This window comes from Protomyctophum parallelum, assembly GCF_964188405.1.
Source record: "Protomyctophum parallelum genome assembly, chromosome: 18".
Classification (NCBI taxonomy): Eukaryota; Metazoa; Chordata; class Actinopteri; order Myctophiformes; family Myctophidae; genus Protomyctophum; species Protomyctophum parallelum.
In genome coordinates this window covers 2,651,447-2,672,371 of record NC_139716.1, presented here as the reverse complement: position 1 = coordinate 2,672,371, position 20,925 = coordinate 2,651,447, and positions in this window count along the sequence as shown.

Genomic DNA, 20,925 nt, shown 5'->3' with positions numbered 1-20,925 from the left:
ATTGTCTCCATTGACTTTCAATGTGTGTGTGTGCGAGTGGTGGTCAACTTGGTCTAAGTGCATGGAGCAAGTTTCAAGACTGTAGCATGTTGCAAACAAAAGTTATAGCTGTGTAAAGGCCAGCCAATAGGAATACAGAGGGGCGGAGCTTAAGCAATTAAGCCATTACAGCTTGTTTCTCTTGATGGTCTACGTCCATGTACCAAAATTTGAGGCTGTAGCATGTTGTAAGCAATAGTTGGAGCTGTGTAAAGGCCAGCCAATAGGAAGACAGGGTTTGTGTGTGTGTGCGTGCGCGTGCGTGTGCGTGTGTGTGTGCACTCAGGGGGGCAACCCGGTTCTGGCGAGCCACCCCGCGTCTGAAACGGTCGAGAAATGACAGAGTTACGTGTTTCCCCGATTTTCTCCATTGACTTTCAATGTGTGTGTGTGCGTGCACATGTGTGCATGTGCGTGCATGTGCGTTCGTGTGTGCGCGTGTTTGAGAGGTGGTCAACTTGACCTTGAATCATTAACAAAGTATCAATTTCACCTGGGCTAGGGCTAGTCTATGCAAATGCAAACACTATTGAAAGTTAAAACCACACTGATTCAGTGAGAGAACGTATGTCCGAACAAATTGCTCTATCGCAAAAAGTAAACGTCAAATGCGATTTTTGTTTTCGCTGTGAGTGACCCGAGACATTGAGGTACGCCGTGTGCGATCGTGGTATTGGTACGATAAAAAACGTGGTTATGAGAGCGAGTTAAGAAATTGTGTTTGTGATGAAAAAATTGCTGACTCATTCATGCATTTAACATGGAGTTGTATGACACATTATGATGGTACACCTGTCGCTTTCAGGGCTGTAGTTCACGTACCGTATGAATCTGGGCTGTGGTTGTGACATTGGGTGAAAGAGGACGAGTGTGGCTACAAAATTACCGAAACCCATGCGTGTAAAGTTAATATTTTGGCCGTGAGGACGATTTGTTCGGAGAATTTCGCTACAGTCTTCACAATGTCTTGTCCCTCTGACCCGCTCTCTCTCTGGCCGTGCGACACTGCGAGTCGAGATTTTTGCTCAGACCACACACACTTTGAACTGCGACAGCGGGCAAACCGTGCAACGTATTCGAATTCCGTCTGAACCACGACAAAGTCGATGGCCTCGTGTGCTGTTTGAGGTTTAAATCGTGTTTCTACGTAACAGTATGCCAGAGTAATGTGGCTCCAAAGTAACGTGTCGTTTTCTGTTTTTACCCGCGTTTCCCCATTGACTTTGCATGGGGCATTTTTCGCGTCGTTTATTGCGAATTACGTCGGCACGGTAACCCGAAACGGAAAGAAAAGCACAAGCACACCATTCCCGGCCGAGCCGCACGTTTCGATGTATATATTGTGGGGCTTTGGTAAACCGTGCGGCCGGCCATAGACGTCAAAGTTTCGTGTCTTGATAATTACGATTAAGTATGTGTTGCGGATTTCAACCTGTGTTTCTGCCATTGCATGGCAGGCACCCAGAAAAATGAACCACGCGCTAGAGACCTGTAAGACGGGGCCCTTACCGGCCCGTCAAAACGGGCCGGGCCGTCTCTGTCCCTGACCAACGGGCCGTGGGCCGGGCGGGCTCACGTATATTCATTTTCCGATGTGAATTTCACCTGGACTTGCTTCCGCAGCGCGCTGCTGTCTACTCCATAGTGACGTGACACTAACCCCTCCACAGTCCACACACACAAGCACACTAAAATCTGGCCAAAACTATAAAGACTTTGTTTTACATTCTATCTCTCTCGCTCCGCGCCTAAACTCTCGTCCTCTCTCTCTCCTAATTATTATGCAGCGCAGCTGTACACACACACACACACACACACACACACACCGAGTACTAAGTAGCCTAGGCTACGGCTCTCCTGAAAGAATTCATCTCAGGAGATCCGCAGCAATAAAAACAAATTAAATACTGCGGGAGCAATATTACCACACTAAACAAAGTTAGATTTGGGTTTTATAATGCAGCGTGAGTCCACTTAATTGAGGTTGAGGTTCGCCTGTGAGCGTGGCCGGACACGGACAGGTGTCTCCTGGTTTGTCCCTGCAGTTCGCCATTGCTCCTTTCTCCGGGCGGGCGGGTTTGTTGGAGATGTTACGGAGGTAGAACGGCTTCTGCTGCGAGAGCGAGACCGCCGAGTCTGAGCCCTGGTCGTCTTTTTTCTGGCACGACCCCTTTCCTCGTCCATATCTAGACTATAACGCTAGCTAGCCTATTATTAATATCACCTCTAAATGTCGACTGTCGATAGTGAGCGGTGACTCGGTGAGCGCCGGCAGTGAAAGAAAGAAAGAAAGAGCGCGCTAACACGTTCGATATTCGTGCCTGTTGAGCCAATCACTGCCACCAACGTCACACAGTCAATCATAGTATGACCACACATCCAATCACATTAAAGCGGGACAAGGCGGGACTGTACTGATGCACTCTGGGTGTTTACCGGGTTGCCAAAACCACCTTCCATTTCAAAGTATTTTAGACACATAGGGCTATTGGGGGGAGATTTTGTTTTTAATATCGAACCTGGTAACCATCTAGTTTTAACTTGCACTTGTCCAGTCCAAAAGGAACATGCATTGCTGGCTGATTTGTACACTTTGTAATAGCCTTATAGGTCACATATCCAATTAAATTGTTGAAAGCATATACAATGATATATATATATATATATATATACAAAGTTTGAATATTAAACTGTGGATACTGGATATACATGATTTAGGCCATACTAGATCTTTAACTCTTTCATGTTACACTCTTACACAATTAGAGAATGTAGAAGAATGTGTTATTTTGTTCAACATTTGCCTGCTGCAGATTTTCCTAATTAATTAGAGAGACAGAGAGAATTGTGTGCGTGCGTGCGTGTGTGTGTGTGTGTGTGTGTGTGCGGTTGTAATGCACGTAACTCGAGAACCGTTCGGTCCACCGACTTCAAATTTGACACATGCGTTCCACACCCCCACAGGGACGGCAGTGCCCGGTATCGAGTCAGTCGGACCCACGGTTTTCCAGAACCACCACAAAAAGTCTCTGGTCAGGCTCTGCCAGTGGGCCTAATGAGGCCAACTCTTTTCACCTGTGCAATTTCCAGCCAGTCTTCACACAGGCACATACACAGATCTCTGTGTGGGACACCGTCTGACAGTTAAAACGGGTGCTATGACAACGTTTATCATTAGGTGCCCAAGTTGCATCGTTCCCAAGTAGGACGGTGGCCGACTGCGACGGGCACGTACAGGTCTATTTTTTTTAATGTCCAACACAAGCCAGCATGGCAATGAACCCTGACAACGCATAAGCCTCTTGCCGAAGCTTGTGCAATTATTCCACCTCTGCAAGAACAAATGGGTTGGCTAAATTGTCAACGGTCATCTATAGTCAATTAGTAATCTATTATTATCTATAGTAGTAAGCCAAAGGGGTGGAGCTATCTCCTATCTTCTGCAGCGTGTGAGGCAGCTTAATATACTAAGTAGGTGCATCCCCGGGACATGACCCTATAGTACGACACATGGATTAAACCTTTGATGCTGGATTCCAAGCAGGGCCAGGAGGCATTATTTCTTTGGTATGACAAGGCTGTACTGTATCAGCAGCATATCAAATCAAAGCCCTTTTCACTGTTTGGCACTGAGGCTTTAATTAAGGCTAAACAAATGCATGTGCCCGCAAAGGTTGCCTGCTCTCCTAAGCTATCGAAACACACACAGGGGTGGCAGGGATAGAGTGACCGGATAGGAACGCGAAGTTTCCCAGTTCAAACCCAGGCTTCCTCAGTGTCGAAGTGTCCTTGAGCAAGCTCTGAACCCCAATTCCTCCCGATGTAATTGGTGCCTTTCATGATATATATGTTTTCCTCGATCCGGCATTGGTGTATGAATGTGTGTGTGAATGGATGAATGTTGCACAATCTATATGTAAAGGTGCATGTGTGGATGTGTGTGTGTGTGTGTGTGTGTGTGTGTGTGTGTGTGTGTGTGTGTGTGTGTGTGTGTGTGTGTGTGTGTGTGTGTGTGTGTGTGAATGGATGAATGCAATGCACAATCCATGTAAAGGTGTGTGAATGTGTGTGTGAATGGGTGAATGTAATGAACAATCTATGTGAAGATGTGTGGGTGAATGAATTAAATGTACATTATGGGACTCATGGGAGCCCATAATGCTAGAGGCCTCAACATCAAGGTTTCCCGAGGCCACCTCATACATGCTGCAGGCTTCTTCACCAACTGTACAGTAGAAGCTCTTTAACAGTTTGAAGGGGTTTACGGCACACAGGCATGACTTCAGTAGCCTGTCAACCGGCTGGATACAGAATGTGCAGGGGTCTTAGTCATCCATGAGCATGCAGAGGACATATTTTATCTCCTTCTGACTGACTTCAATGAGCCAACAGGGACTAGCTGGGAACCAAATTCAACCAATAATGCTCTGAGTCTGAGCCCTGCTTGCCTAATCTGTACAGTAGGCTATGCACATTATGCAATTCGGCTCGCCGAGAGTAACGAGAAAACATATAGGTCTCCTCAAAAATGGACACTCCTAAAGGTCAACAGTCACCCAAGAGGCTTTGAAGCGACCTTTGGGCCTTAAAAATCATTAAAATATTTAAAAAAAATCATTTTGTTTCAGGCAGGACACTTTTTCATATTTGAAGGATGCCAAATCCGATGAAACGGGTCTCGTGTCTCTCCGACACTTCTAAGTGTCGACCACCGAAGACTAGACACGACATTCGGACTGCGCCGATTTAAAAAAAAGAAATTTGTTTCACACTTGTTCTGACTTACTTTTTGACGCTGAATCTGATATGCTTGGTGTTGTATAGCCACACTGGAACAGTAAGCAGCTGCAGCTGCTCAATTTGTTTGATTCCTAGGACCTTTTGTTGATCAGGCAAGTCTGACTGTGAGTGTGTGTGTGTGTGTGTGTGTGTGTGTGTGTGTGTGTGTGTGTGTGTGTGTGTGTGTGTGTGTGTGTGTGTGTGTGTGACTTCCGTTAATCTCCATATGTATAACCATTCTAGTCATACTGTTTAAACAAAGCTGGTGAGAAATTACCAAAAGCTGACTAGCTGCTATATAGACAAATTTCAGAAAGGTCATCAGCTGGTGCACTGCCGCCAATACCAGTGTGCAGCAGCATTTAAGCTAGGGTTTCTATTAAAATAATAAGGAATGGCAAGTGAAAGGGTATTAGGAGGACTGTACTGGTCAAATGACGTGATCAACTGCACAGTTCCCTCGCCATTTGTGGCTTAAAGTCGGAGGTCACCCATGACACCATGACCCAAATGGCATTGAGGATTCACATGACTTCACTTGGCATATCTTTCAACTGTCTTCCAGGACATTCTTCCCAAAACATTGCAGCTCATCATTTGTCTGTAGTTAGATCGACGTATGATCGACCACACAGAGTTGGAAGTGGACTACAAAATAATTTACAGGCACATACAAAATATGTGCAGGTGCCTGTCTGTGTTTTGGTAAATGGCACCATCATAATATGATCCCATCCCAGTCTCCTACCTGCCCAGAGGGGTTTGAAAATGTCTGTCTGTCTGTCTGTCTGTCTGTCTGTCTGTCTAGATATATAACGACTGGCTGCAAGCTTTCAACAAACTCAGGATATGCATCAGAAATGTTCGTATTCTAGAAGAATCCTAAAACCGGAAATTAGGGTTTCTTGCTATCTTCACCCTCAGGTCATTTTCGGAACACAAACATGACAAAAATAGAATTACGCTCATATCCTAGTATAATATATTGTTCCAGGGTGTATATTGAGTTCATATTTTACATAATATGCCGCATATCAACAAACTCAGGATATGCATATATATATATATATATATATATATATATATGCAGCGCGGCAGCATATGCTGCTGTCTACTCCATAGTGACGTGACAATAACCCCACCACAGTCCACACACACACTAAAATCTGGTCAAAACTAGCTTTCTTTTACATTCTATCTCTCTCGCTCCGCGCCTAAACTCTCGTCTTCTCTCTCCACACACACACATACACACACACACACACACACACACAGTCACACACACACACACACACACACACACACAGAGGCGCAACACAGACCGAACGCGGCGCCGCCGAAAAATCCGTCCCCCCCGTCCCCCCCATTCCCCTAGGGGAGGGGGGGATGGGGGGGTCAAACCACCAAAAAACGTGTGGTTATGGTTAGGGGTCGGACTACAGAGGGGTCGTTCCAGTGCCTCTCCACACTACCCAAAACCCCCCGAAATGCACATACAAAACTGCATTTTGTTAGTCATTAATTAGCTGCAACCTGTCTGTGCTTGGTTTTGGTGGTCCACTGGTCACGTCCCGTCACGGCTCTCCCATGTGTGACAAAACGTTCTTTAGTTTAACCAATGACCAACATCCGATTGACTGTCTGCAGCTCCTTCTCTTAAATAGGCTAAAACAGCCATGTAATTGTTCGTTGCATTTTACGCTTTAAGTTGTAACTTGTACTACTGGGCGAAAAAGTAAGTAACCGCACGATAATCCATATAACCATATCCATGATCCAATACATTCGTACGGTGGACGTCAACATCATTTCACACGGATGAATAGCAGCCCGGATCTAGAGTAAACCGGATATGGTGTTTTAGAGGCGGGACAAGAGCGAGGATTCTATTAAAAGGCAATACATTAAAAACAATAACTAGAAATCCCATGTCATTAATGACATTGAGGTTGAGGCTGAGGGTTTATAACATTTTGATATGTCACATCTCGTTATGAGTCAATGGATTAATTTATTCATTTGCATGCTGACAGCTAGAATTACACAATCACAGCTAGAAATGGTTGCATTACATGTAAACCACCACCAGTCGTCGCACTTGAGTTTTCAGAATGCAATTAAATGAATACAAAACAAAACAAAATATCTCTCAAAAACATTTATTGGATTTAGCAGCAGTGCCAGGCACTGGCAGTGTGGCACATGTAAACATTTCACATTTGGAAAGTGCTCTTCAAGTTACATTACACATGTAAACATTTCACATTTGGGATATTTGGAAAGTGCTACAAAAAAACAAAGTGCAGCAAAAATAGAGCATTTCACTCTTCAAGTTACATTACACATGTAAACATTTCACATTTGAGATATTTGGAAAGTGCTACAAAAAACAAAGTGCAGCAAAAATATTGAGCATTTCACTCTGAGAGACTAGTTACCAGACAGAGAAGACACATGTTGCAAATACAAGTAGGCATTCATTAAATATCACAATTTGATATAAACGGATGCAATGTTGTAAGTGTTTAGTCTAATAACATTGTCATCTTCAAGTCAGCTTTGTGACATCTTCAAGTAAACATCATGTGGATGAGCAAGACAAGACAGTGTGGTTCCAATATGATTCAAATAAGGGTCCTAAATTTTGTAGAAAGCGTCCAATTTAGAATGCAACATGCAATGCAACCTCCAAGTACCGTGGCAGACAGTGTGGTTCCAATATGATTCAAATGTCACGCTATACAAATGAGCCAAATGTGTGTAGGCGGGTTTCGTTGTGTGAAATGAATTGTTGGGCAATATGTTTTGTTTTCACCATGTCAAGTTTGTCTTTATGCACATGGCATACAATAACACTGTTCAGTCTTTCCTGTTTCATGGTGGATCTGAGCCATGTTTTGAGCCTTCTCAAGGCAGAGAAGGTCCTCTCCGCCTCACATGTGGACGCTGGCACCACTACCAACAGCCTAACCAGAGCCTCGACTTGTTTAAAGAGCTCCCGTACCCCCGGCTTCAGCCCCTCAAGCACGGCAGCCGCCTCCCCACTGCAACTGAACTCATATTCATTGAAAAATAAAGGCAACTGATAAGAAAGAGCCTCCTCATCAAGCTCAGGGTATTGATCGACCACATCATGCACCTCCGCAGTGAGGAGCATATTCTCCAGTTGCTGCAAAGTCTTAAAACTGTCCTGGTCAAAGCGGTCAGCAATTTGAACATCCACTTTATCTAAGACCTGGAAGAACTCTACACGGTAGTAATCAATTGCTTCCACAGCAAAGCGTCTTTTGTTTGGCACCTCAATTGATTAGACTTTTAGAGAGTTAACCATTGCAGTTGCCTTTTCAAACAGGGAATTATAGTGTTCGTCATTCCGTTTGCCCTGGAAAGCAGAACGCACTATGCGAACAGCATCTTGCATGCCAGAAACAGTTGCAGTTCTGGACTGCAGAGATGTGTTGAGCCCTTCCAGTTCACCTACTACAGCAGAAGCAAGTGTAAGAGCCAACACAGTTTTCCCCCGATTAAAATGTTGAAATAAGCCACTAGCAGTTGAAGCAGTATTTGAGGTACCAGTACCCATTTCCTCTAAGCTACTGAGGACACTGCCATATTGATGAAGCACAGCCTTGATTGCTCTATGACGTACAGTAAATCTAGTTGGGCAAAGAGGTTTCAGGGTGGTCATGGTCTTATTTTCTGAAGTGGCAATTTTCTCAAAAATAGCCTTGAACTTCCCTGACTGGCCAAAGAGAATGCCTAACTGGTGGACCCAAGAAAGGGCGTCCCGAATCAGTGGGGAGACAGAGCAGGCAGCCTGTGTGATCAAGTTGACACAATGTGCACCACAATGAACAAAAAGAGCTAAAGGCTGTTCCCTCTTCAATATGGCTTGTGTGCCGTTGTATTTGCCAGACATGTTAGCAGCCCCATCGTAACTTTGGCCACGTAAACCAGTCATGGGTAGATTCAACCTTAGCAGGACATCAGTAATCATGTTAGCAATTCCGTGAGCAGTTGTGTCAGACACTGTATGAAGCCCAATGAATTCTTCATGAGGAACCAAGTGTTTGTCAACATAACGCAGGCAGATAGACTCCTGCTCTGCACCAGAAATATCTTGGGTACCATCTACTATTAGAGAAAACTGGAGAAGAGGAAGACCCTTGATTGTGTCAATCATCTCTCTAATGATAGAATTTCCCATTATTTTCAGAATCTCATTCTGTACAGCCCAACTTGTATAATTAACAGTACGTGTCAGCCACTTTTTTAACACAGGATCATCCTCTGATCTAAGCTTTAACAGCTGATAGAGATTTCCAGATTCAGTAGTGTGGCCTCTAAAGGCTTGACCCTGCCTAGCAAGGTACTGTACTGAGGTAATAATCTTGTTTAAGCAATGCCTTGGATCCTCTTGTTGTTTTGCCCAAGCACTGGACAACTGTACAGTGACAGGATAAGACTGATCTGCTGCTACAGCATGAATATGACACTGGGTTCTCTCATGAGCTCCAAATTTTCCTATGGCCTTTTTCCAGTTTGTAAAACCTGCTGTTACAAAAGCAGGTTCTGTTTTTTGACCAGAGGATGACCTCCGTGTACAGACGGCCTGTAAGTTAACCACTGGTAATCGTTAAACCATTTCTGTTGGAATGATAAGACCCTGTTTGGAAGAATTTGTTTTTCTATGAATTTCACATGTGGATGATATGGCTTGGTACCATCACTGATATCAGTATCAGTCAAATCTGCCTCCCTGGACTCTGTTCTGCAGCCAGCATCTGGTCTCTCCTGGGTCCTCCTCTGGAAACTGGTCTCTCCACGGTGTCTGGCCAGCACAGGGATCTTTGATCTCGGGATCCTGAGGTCAACCACTGGTGCCTGCATACAGTATATGAATAAGAAAACTATAACAAAATAAAAATAAAGAAAACACTATTCATCTATATAATGAAAATGATACCTACTTTCTTCTGTAGACCCTCCTCTCTCCGCTGTGTCTCCAAAGCTGAGGGACCTCTAGACAGAGTAGACTCTGGGGCCAGCAGTGAACCTCTGGTGCCTGCAGAATAGGACAATACAGATACATGTATCACTAAACACTCAAATTGTGAAAATGGAATTAATCCATTTAGACCCGAGGACAATTCTACAAATCCTAGAAGTGTTGAAAAAACCTATGTCAGTCGTTCTCAAACATTCATGTCAAAGACCCCAAAATGTATATGTAATTGGCCACGACCCCCATCTGAAAATATGTTGTTCCAGGGACCCCCTAGAGGCAAAGAGGTGCTAAAAACATTCGCTCTGAAAGAATATATATACACACATTCAAAGATTTGTGGCACATTTTCAAAAATAGATCTATTCGTAGCACAGCACTGAGTGCCGCACTACGAGCTTGTAGATCTGCTATTTTCCAATAGCTAAAGTATAACATGATGCTTAAAACACCAAAAGGGGCTCCCGTCCAGAATGGGTTAATACCTACTTGTATTTGTTTGATGTGGTCTCTTCTCTGATGAACTGGAACTGGTCTCTCCATGGTGGCCAACATCTGCTCTGGCAAGCAATGGGATCTCTGATGCCTGCATATATTAATGAGAAAATTAAAAACAATATATATATATACAAACACTATTCATCTATATAATGGAAATTAAACCTACTTTCTTCTGTAGACCCTCCTCTCTCCCCTGTGTCTCCAAAGCTGAGGGACCTCTAGACAGAGTAGACTCTGGGGCCGGCAGTGAACCTCTGGTGCCTGCAGAATAGGACAATACAGATACATGTATCACTAAACACTTACAACATTGCATCCGTTTATATCAAATTGTGATATTTAATTAATACCTACTTGTATTTGCAACATGTGTCTTCTCTGATGTCCTGGAACTGGTCTCTCTATGATGGCCGACTCTGGCCAGAAATGGGATCCCTGATCCCAAAGCAGAGGGACGTCTGGGCTCTTGGGCATCTGCACCAATGTCTGTTGTAATGAAGTTAAGACAGTTAACTGAGAATTCATGATGAACTACTGGATTCTGTAACCTCTGTTCTCTCCATGGACTCAATGATCCAGCTAGGACTTGTACCTGTGCTGTGGCCTCTGGTCTCTCCTCCTCCCTCCTCATCCAAAATGTAGATAGTATTTGCATCTAGAGATGGGACAATGCACAATATTATTGTTTGCAACTATAAAAATGCTCTAAATTTGTATTATAGTGAATCCCTTACTCTCTGTATCTGCTGAACTCTGTGTCTCCTCCCTCCTCATCCAAAATGTAGATAGTATTTGCATCTAGAGATGGGACAATGCACAATATTATTGTTTGCAACTATAAAAATGCTCTAAATTTGTATTATAGTGAATCCCTTACTCTCTGTATCTGCTGAACTCTGTGTCAAGTCTGTGCTCTGGACACTAGGACTTGCATCTGGTCTCTCCGTGGCACATATATAATTTGCATCTAGGAGCAGGACAATGCACACATTTAGACATTTAGACTATCACAACACAATAATTAAAATTACCCCTACTCTCATCTGTAGACTCTGGCAGCTGCTCCTGAGACTCTGTGTGGCTCTGCAGTGGGTCTGCTGTGGTCTATGGAAATGGCACAACAAGTTGAACGTTGACATGAACACTTTATTCAAGGACTTAAACAACGTATTTGTAATTTGTAATTTGTAATTTCGTTTCTTCATTTCTAATTTCACGTGACGCTTCTTCATGTTCAACCTTCCAAAGTTCCCCACACACACACACACACAGATACTGTGATACTAGGCTAATGCTTTAATCATGAACACAAGTACAAATGTAGGCTAGCGAAGACTATAATTAGCATAATACGCTAGCCAAGCTACCGGTAAGCTACAAACTTTACATCCACGTGCCGCACGTGCGACGGTCACGGTGCAACAATTAGTTTGTTAATCATATGATATAGCTAACTTACATGCCGTCATTTAACCTGAGAAACAGAAGCACTGTAAGCACACATGACATCTCTGAAACTGAATTATAAATTAACACAAAAGGTTTTACTGTAGCTTTTCCATACCAAGGCAAGAACCAACGTTAAAAAAAAAACACCAGGTAGAAACTACCTGGCACGCATTTCTCAACACAAGTTTCACCCCATGTGGGCCACAAATGCAAACATTCAATCAAACGCAGGTTCCTAATACTAGTTATAAAGCTTTACAAATGAAATCTACTTCATTTGCCATTGACATGTTAAATAATTCTTAATTTATTACTTACAATGCATCTCCATGTTGTGCTCGCTCGGTGCCACACTGCCACTGCTTGCGGTACAAACTGCAAAGAGGAAGTGACTGAGAGACGCTTACCTATTTTTTCATGGGAAACGGTTTGGCCCGGGAACGGGCCAAACCATTATGGGATTTACACGGAGGGGTGCACCAAATACAATCTTCAAAATATATCACGTTTATGAAAGCAGGATTTCTCCTAAAATAACTTTGGAGCCAGGGGGGATACAGGGGGGGACCCCCCAGCCAAGGGGGGACCCCCTAACTCATGATGTATATTTCACGGTCAGGAACGGAGTTAGTAGTGCGGGCAGTGTGGCTCCTCTCACAAGAATGGCAGACGGAGAAAAATCCTCGAAGTTTAGGTATCAAGTTTTAATGATCAAAGTATCGGTTCAACAGGAAAGTTTCAGGAAACAAAGGCCCAAACTGGAGCTGGCATTAGGAAACAGTCTCTGCGAATCAACGTTACTTAATGTCAACCCAACACATTATGAATGAAACACCATGTTATATCTTAGAGTCACGTCCCGCCCTCCCCGGATCAGCCGACAGCCCCTGCTTGAATTCAGCCAATCAAAACGTCGCCTTTACAGGAACCGCCTGTGGGGGGGAGGCGGGACATTAGCCTGCAACTACGTCTCATACTAACATGTAGTTTATATCGATAAGACTAACTAAACACCTTATACTATATTATGAAGTAATACAGAACTTTATTCAACACATTAACAATACGAAATGAAATGTCAGAGGGATACATTTTAACTGTTCCTGAGTTACAGTAAACTTTACCAATTGAAAAGACAAACTATATGTTAGCCAAATCCTACTTTTGGGACCCGACTCGAAAAGCTATTCTGAGTGTCACAAGGATATCATGATGAGAACTGCTAACAGGTTTAAAGACTTTAAACATGTGGATATAATAATGAAATGTAGGTACCATATCAGACATTTATAGGACATTGATCACCCTATGTAATGGAATAATTAGACTATATTCTTAGTTCAGAGTAAGGCACACAAGCTGACATATGCCATGCAATTTGGTATGATTCTGTGGAGATATTTACAGCCAGCCAGGCTTGTAAAAACAGAGGTCTTCGTTTAGGAGCTGTCCAGACCCCAGGGGGGGACAGTTCTAATCTAAGATTTCCAATCTAACAGCTGCGTGTGTTCAGAGGGTTCTCTTTTAACTCAGTCCAAACACGATTATACCTTGGGCTAAAAGCAGAGTGACCTGTTGGTTCCTGCCCTCCCCAAGACCTGAGATAGGGCCGATCTCGGCCCTCCTGGAGTGCAAACAGCCTCCTTTTGTGTGACAGAAACAGATGGTATTTCTATTGTATGTAATTTACTATTCTACGACTGCCGGATGTCAATAAAATCAGTGGGGGTTGTTTTTAGACAGTACTTCAAAGGGGGTAATAGTGAGATAGTCTCAGCCCGGGACCCCTCTCCTTTGGGCCGCTCCCGGGCTCCTGGAGTGAGACTAAGATTAGACATCTTGACCTGTGTTTTTAAAGACATAAGCCGATTAATTTGAACTGTACTTATTGAATTTACACATCACATCCCCCCTCAGAGCGCTACCAAACGCGCTCTGACAAAACCAAAGAACTCAATACCTGCGAAAATCAAAAAGCACACAAACCAAGTAAATCAAAAACCACACAAACCAAACACAAAAACATCCCAGGAGGTCCCCCCTCGGAACCTAACCATCCAAGAAAATCCCATAGGACTATCCACCACTTACCACCCGCCCAAGGATGCTGGTCAGAAAACACCCAAATAAAAAAACACACAATATTTAATCAATGACAGTCAATCAAAAGAACACACAATAAACACAAATGTCTGTCTTTTATGCAGTAAGAACACACGAAACCAAAATCGGGTCATCACCGGTCCCTAGGGCAGCAGACAAAGGGACAGAGGGCAAAAGTCCATGCCATCATAGCACAGAGGGGAGGTGAGAGCCCTAGCAGCACAGGCCGGACGTCCCTGAGTGGGGAATCGGGGCAGGACAGGGGCATGTGACAACTTTCCTAGTCTACATAGGCACACAGCTCCGAGTCCGTGTATGCCAGGACATCCCTGCATCGACCCCCAGCCTCCAGGTCGCCTGAGTTGACCTGGACAGACATCTGGATGGCCTGCATATTCATCGAGTGAACCATGCCTCCCGTCATACCCTTGACTATCAAACTGCGGATGATAGGGAAGCAGCAGCACAGGACCAATGCAGCAATGCACAGGAACGCTAGGATGTACATTCCCACAGTCGCCAGATACCCACCCCAAGATCCCAAGTGACTCTCCAACCACTCCGTCAGGCCCCAGGTGACCCCTGCATGTGCATGTAGCTCAGCCCTCAAGTTGTGCAGGTGTCCCATAGCCAGGGTGAAAGTACCGTTGGCAGCTGTGGAGTTAGGAATGTACGTACAGCAGAAATCGCCAAACATCGCACAAACTCCACCCTGTGATGCCACCACCACGTTCAACACCTGCCTGTTCTGCCACGTCATCTCGCTCGTAGCCGCCAGCTGTTTTCCGATCGCACCCAGGGCAGCAATGGTAAAGTTCAGAAACCGCTGTTGATTATAGTACATGTAATTTATCCATTCGGCATCCACAATGATCCCTATGAGAGGAGTGAACATACTTCCAAATGCGATTGCGGTCTCATCGATGGCCTTGAAGTCTCTTGGCACACCATGAGGGGTGCCCGTCGCGTCGAAGTAGACGCCGTCGTCCGTCTCGCTGCCCCTACGAACCCTTTTGGGCCCATCGGCAACCCGGGCCCTCAGGTCCTTGGCCGGGATCACCACCACAGGCTGTACCACTTGAACACGAGCACAACGCCCCGTCCAGTTGAGGGGCAATGTGCTATACAGTTGATTCCCACCGCATAGCCAGAACTGATCTGCCACAGCTTGGGTGGCATAAAACAGCGGGCACGCTTGGGGGGCAGGGTCCGTGTACTCTCCCTTGAGCAGAACCCCAAGCTCCAACCTGGGTAGTTTACCTGGCTGCGGACGGCAGAGAAACGCATACACCTGTGTGCGCATATGGAGGTATGACAAATCCCATATTGTGTCACACCGCACCTCATCAATGTTTCCCATGTCCACAAAGGGCCCAGTCCGCTCTCCTCGTTGGTTCCTAACATAACATTCAAAAGTCCCTACCAACTTCAGAATCCCATTCGGGATTGTGGAACGATCTGTCTTTACTCTTACGTCCAGTTTACTGCATCTCTCCCCAAGTGTCAACCCCACTGTATGTTGTTGATATACGGAATCCTGGATTGCACCGTGTTCCAATAAAGATTCATTATAATACTCTGCAGAACCTAAGTATTGTAGACATTCTGCCTGACAAAAGGGCACTGAATTTGAATCAAAGTCCTCTGGTTTTACTTTATTGGAACCAATCATGGCATGCTTCTTCTCCTCCGCACAATTTTTCCAACTGAAACGCGTATTCAAAACGGTAAGATGTGACTGCTGTGCCTGCGCGCAGAAATAGCAGTCAGATTTACCCAACGCAACAGAGGAGAATACACTCCACTGATACCATGAATTTGCCTGAGCCATGCGATACAAGGGTTCCAATAAATCACCAGATTTGACATTGAACAAACTTCCCATGTGGAATGTCCCTGTTGCCTTTGCAATGTGTACACTAATAGGTATGACCGTTCTTGCAGTCCTATTCCTAACTAGGTCAGAATCGGGTTTGGAAGTCTCATTGAATGGAAACTCCCGTGTCCCTTCTGACAACACACTCATAATGCTAATAAAATCAGACGTGACTGTAGAAGTAGCTATAATAATAGGAGTTTCTATAACCATAGGAAAAATAGTTGTAAGACTAGGAGACAATGAAGCAGGGGTAGGGATGAGAGTAACATCAGGGTTCTTGAGAGTAGATGCAATAATTGGAGGAAGAGCACTGACAGGTGTTTTAGGTAACTTTACAGGGAGGTAGGGAACCTCTATTAATCTTTTAGCAAATAATACCAAATTCAAAAAGGGCTCCCTCTCAGGTATAGGATCGCGTGTAACAAACCTCTCCTGGATATTCCTAATGGTGATGTTGGGAGCCAAGGTCACACTGGAGTGTGCCTCAGCAGTGGAAGTAGACACAGGAGTGGGCCTATAAACGGGAGCAGACTGGGCATGGACAATAGGGTCATTAGCAGGAGTCATACCGCTTGGGGCGGCGCTTGGTACGAACTGGGCGACCGTGGTCATGGAGAGGCTGACCTCCTCCCCCCTCAGAGGACTCAACTCCGTCCGACCCGGCAGCCTCATCGCCCTGTGAGTTTGCGGCGACAGGTACTCTAGCGGAGTCTGGGACGGACTGGAAATCAACGGAGGCAAACCCGCCCTCGGACTCAACTCCTGCAGGTGCGTCCCCCGTACCTGCGGCCGCAGGCAGAGAATCCACATCAGCATCACTGTCGCTGTCATCCTGCTGAGTTGGTGTGGCGGGAGCATCGTCCCCACCGATGGTGAAATCCTCGTCGGCGTCGGCCGGGGCTTTAACACAATGGTTCAGGTGGAACCACGTCGGAGAACCCCTGACCTGGACAGCCGTCCCTGTACACCGTACAACCTCGAAGGGACCTTCCCTCCTCGGATTGTGCCAACGCCTCCTAAAAACCCTGATGTACACCTTATCACCCGGGACAATGGTGTTTGCTGCTGAGAGTGGCACTGCTTCCTGCTCCTCCTTTTCCTGCTTAGAGGAGACATAGTGGGATATACTCTTGTGCAATTTAGACATATATTTCACATATGCCGTCATCTCATCACTCAGTAGCGAAAGGCTCGGGCCCTTCCCACCGGTATGCAGGCCCGGCGTGAGCATACGCCGGCCAAAAGCCAGCTCATGCGGTGTCATGTGGAGATGTCGAATCTCGCTGGATCTGCAAGCCATCAACGCCAACGGGAGTGCCTCCACCCAGTTCAGACCTGTATGCTCACTGATTTTAACAATACGATTCTTAAGAACACCATTCATATGTTCACAAATTCCTTGACTGGCTGGGTGGTACACGGCTCCCAGACGTTGCTTGATACACAACTTCTGGAGAATTAGTCGAACAGTTTTATCAACAAATTCTCTCCCGTTATCACTAGAAATACGAAGAGGTAGGCCAAATCTCGGGAAAACCTCCCTGCACAGGAACTGGGCTACTGACTGGGCGTCCTTGCGTCTAGTGGGCGTTGCCTCAACCCATCTAGAAAATCTATCTACGATTACAAGTAAATAGCGTTTCCCACCCACTGGCCTGATCATGTCTACATAATCAATTACCAGTTCCTGCATCGGTCCCTGTGGTGTGGGAATGTGGCCAGGTAAGGTAAGTATTCCTCTCCTCACGTTGTTCTTTAAACAAATGGTGCAACGGCCTATGATAAAATCAATCTGTTGCAACAAATAAGGCGCCCAGAACCCAAATTCCTGTGTAATTTTCCTCTTGACCTCCCCACGTGATACGTGGGCAAGGCCGTGAGCGTCATGTATCAACAGACCAAGTAGATCAGGTGGAGCGATTACCAGACCATCATGATTTCTCCACAATCCCTTGCTGTCTTTTACAGCACCCCTGTCGTGCCATAAAGCTTTGTCAACAGCACTGGACTCATCTTGCATCAAAATTAAGTCCTTCAAAGAAATGTTCTCCTCCAGTTCCACTTCATGCGTTATCAAGAGAATCTTACCACTTCTGTTAGCACCTGCGATAGATTTGGCCGCTGTGTCAGCTGCCACATTACCCCTTGTGATGCGTGAAGTGTCTGATTTATGTGCTGCACACTTGACAATAGCAATTTTCCTTGGTTTCATCATTGCTGATAATAACTTAAGGATCTGGGCACGGTGCTTGATGGGAGACCCATCGGTTGACTTAAAACCTCTGGCCTTCCAAACCGCCCCAAACAAATGACAGACTCCCATAGCGTAAAAACTATCAGTATAGATATTTACACTCCTACCTTCTGCCATCAAACAAGCTTCAGTCAACCCAATTAATTCTGCAAGTTGCGCTGAGCAAGGTTGCGGAACAAATTCCGCTTTTACAGTCACAAACCCAGAGCCCTGGGCCTGGACTACAGCATAGACTGCACTCAATGACTCACCAATTCGGTAGCAAGACCCATCCGTCCAAAACTCCACTTCCGCGTGCAGGAGCGGGAGAGCTTGTAGATCGGCTCTTAATCTTGAGTACTTTTCGGCCTCATGTACGCAATCATGAGGGGTCCCGTCATCTCGTGTTGGCAGGCTCGCAGCCGGATTAACCCAGTCGCACCTAACAAAAGTGACGTCTTCCAGTTCCAAGAGTCTATGGTAATCCCTAATCCGGGACATCGTTAGAGAATGTCTCCCAAAATTCAAGAGATTTCGCACACTATGGTGGGTTAGAATCTTGACAGGATAGCCCATCGTCACAGCTGATGCCTTTTCATACATTAAATAAACACCTGCCAACACTCTGAAACACGGAGCCAAACCCATTTCCACATCACTATAGGCAACGGAGTAATACGCAATTGGCTGTGAATTCAACCCCAGGCCCGTAGCCTGCGTCAGGACCGCACATGCATGTTTTTCATCCACCGATGAGGAAATGTACAACAAGAACAGTTTAGCATAATCCGGCAGTGCTAAAGCAGGAGCATTCAATAACCTTACTTTCAGGGTTTCGAATGCCAACTGTGAGTCCTCCGTCCAAGAGACGACCGCACTTAATTCAGGACTCACAGTGTCTTTTATCATAGTTCTGAGTGGGCTTGTCAGCCCTGTGTATCCCTCCACCCATGGGGCAGAGTATTGGGTTATACCTAAAAATTGCATCATTTGTCTAACTGTACGGGGCTTGGGCGCGTTTCGAATAGCTTCCAAATGAACGTCAGCGATGCTATGTTGGCCATGAGAAACCTTATGACCAAGATAGACCACTTCTTCTTGACAATACTGTAATTTCTTACGACTTACGCGATGCCCCTTATCCCACAGTTTCTGTAAGAGTAAAATTGAATCACGGTGACATGTCTCCCTGTCTCGAGAGAAGACAGCCAGGTCATCTACATACTGGAGCACCGTACTGTCCATGAGCGGTGCGATATCAGCTAAATCATCTTTCAATACTTTATTGAAAATATGTGGCGAGTGTTTAAAACCCATAGGTAATCTGTTATAAACATAATGGGCCCCTTCATATGTAAATCCAAACAGACCCTGACTTTCCTCACTAAGGGGGACAGAAAAGAACGCTCCTGTCAGATCTAATACTGTCATGCACCTAGCGTCTGGAGGGACTTCACACAAAAGAGTGTGAGGATCTGGGACGTCGGCTGGATAATCTACCACTATCTCATTAATCTGTCTAAGATCATGAACCAAGCGGAAACTATCATCTGATTTTTTTATGGGTAAAATTGGCATATTACTAAAGGGAGTGGTAGTCATCCGCAACACGCCAGCCTGCATCAATCCCTCAATTTGAGGTTTAATGCCCTGTATGGCTGAGTCTTTCAGGGGATATTGAGGTTTCCAAGGTGGCCTGCATCCAGGGGAGAGTTTAATCCTGACTGGCTGGGCCGATTTGACCAAGCCAATGTCAGTACTGTGCTTTGACCACAGACCTTCAGGGACCTGTCTCAACATGTCCTCAAGAAGCTGCTCCTCCGTCATGCTACACATGGGGTCATAGGACATAGTCACCGTCTGGGGTGAGCCACCACCCTGTGCAGAAATTATTATCTTCAGATATTGCTGGTCAGTACTTCTCCAAATCCTAGGGTTTTCTTTTAACGTTACAAAGACGGCTGACTTAGCGTCAGACATCATTGTCCCAATATGCTTTTGGTGGAAGTTCTCAGCAACTCTCAAGGTGACATGTGGTATACTGTCCTTCACAGTGAATGCCCCCTTCAGATAATCTTGTGGTTCAATGTTCATGGCTGCCCCTTGTGGTCCCAGGATAATATAACTGGAGCTGAGATGCACTTTCTTCGGCTGACATTTCATCCACCCTGCAGGATCAGCTGTTTCAGCCTCTTGGAAATACTGCAAGGTGCAATGAGGTGGAGTTGTGGGCGTGCGGGCACCAGGCATGTTGTCATCAAGGAATTTATCCCACTCTCGGGCAGGTGCCATCAGACAGTCTTGTAAGTCACCCAGCCAGTAGACAATAGGTTCATTTGAGCGAACTGAGACAGGAAATTGAAAGCTCTCAGCTGGGACTTGAACAATGCACCCGTCGGGCGTGCAATGTACTGTACAGTTCATTTCACACAGAGCGTCTCTGCCCAGTAGGCCAATAGGGGTACTTGCTGACACCAGCACAGGAATCGTAGCTGACTGAGTCTTGTATTGAATCTTCACAGGGTCGGTCAGGGGGATCAGCTGCCCCTTGCCTTCGAATCCAATGGTCCGGACAAAATGTCCTGACATAGAGAGATGACCAGCATCTACAGGCTTAATACAAGTGTAGGCGGCTCCCGTATCTGCCATCAAGTTGACATCTCTGCCGTCTATTTTCACCCACACCGTAGGGTCGTCATCAGGCCTTGTAGTCACTGGTAGCTGCATACATCCCTCCATTGAATCTTGTGGGCACCCTCATAGTCCAGTAGGCTGAGGCCCCCTGTATGGATTCACAGGGCCTCTGGGAGCTGGCACTTGCCATGCCGGTGTCTGTGCGGGCTGTGGAGACTGGGTTTGCCAGGCCGGTGCAGTAGATTGTTGCTGACCTGTCCCCTGTTGAGGCTGTTGTTGCTGTTGATTCTGGTATGGCCATGG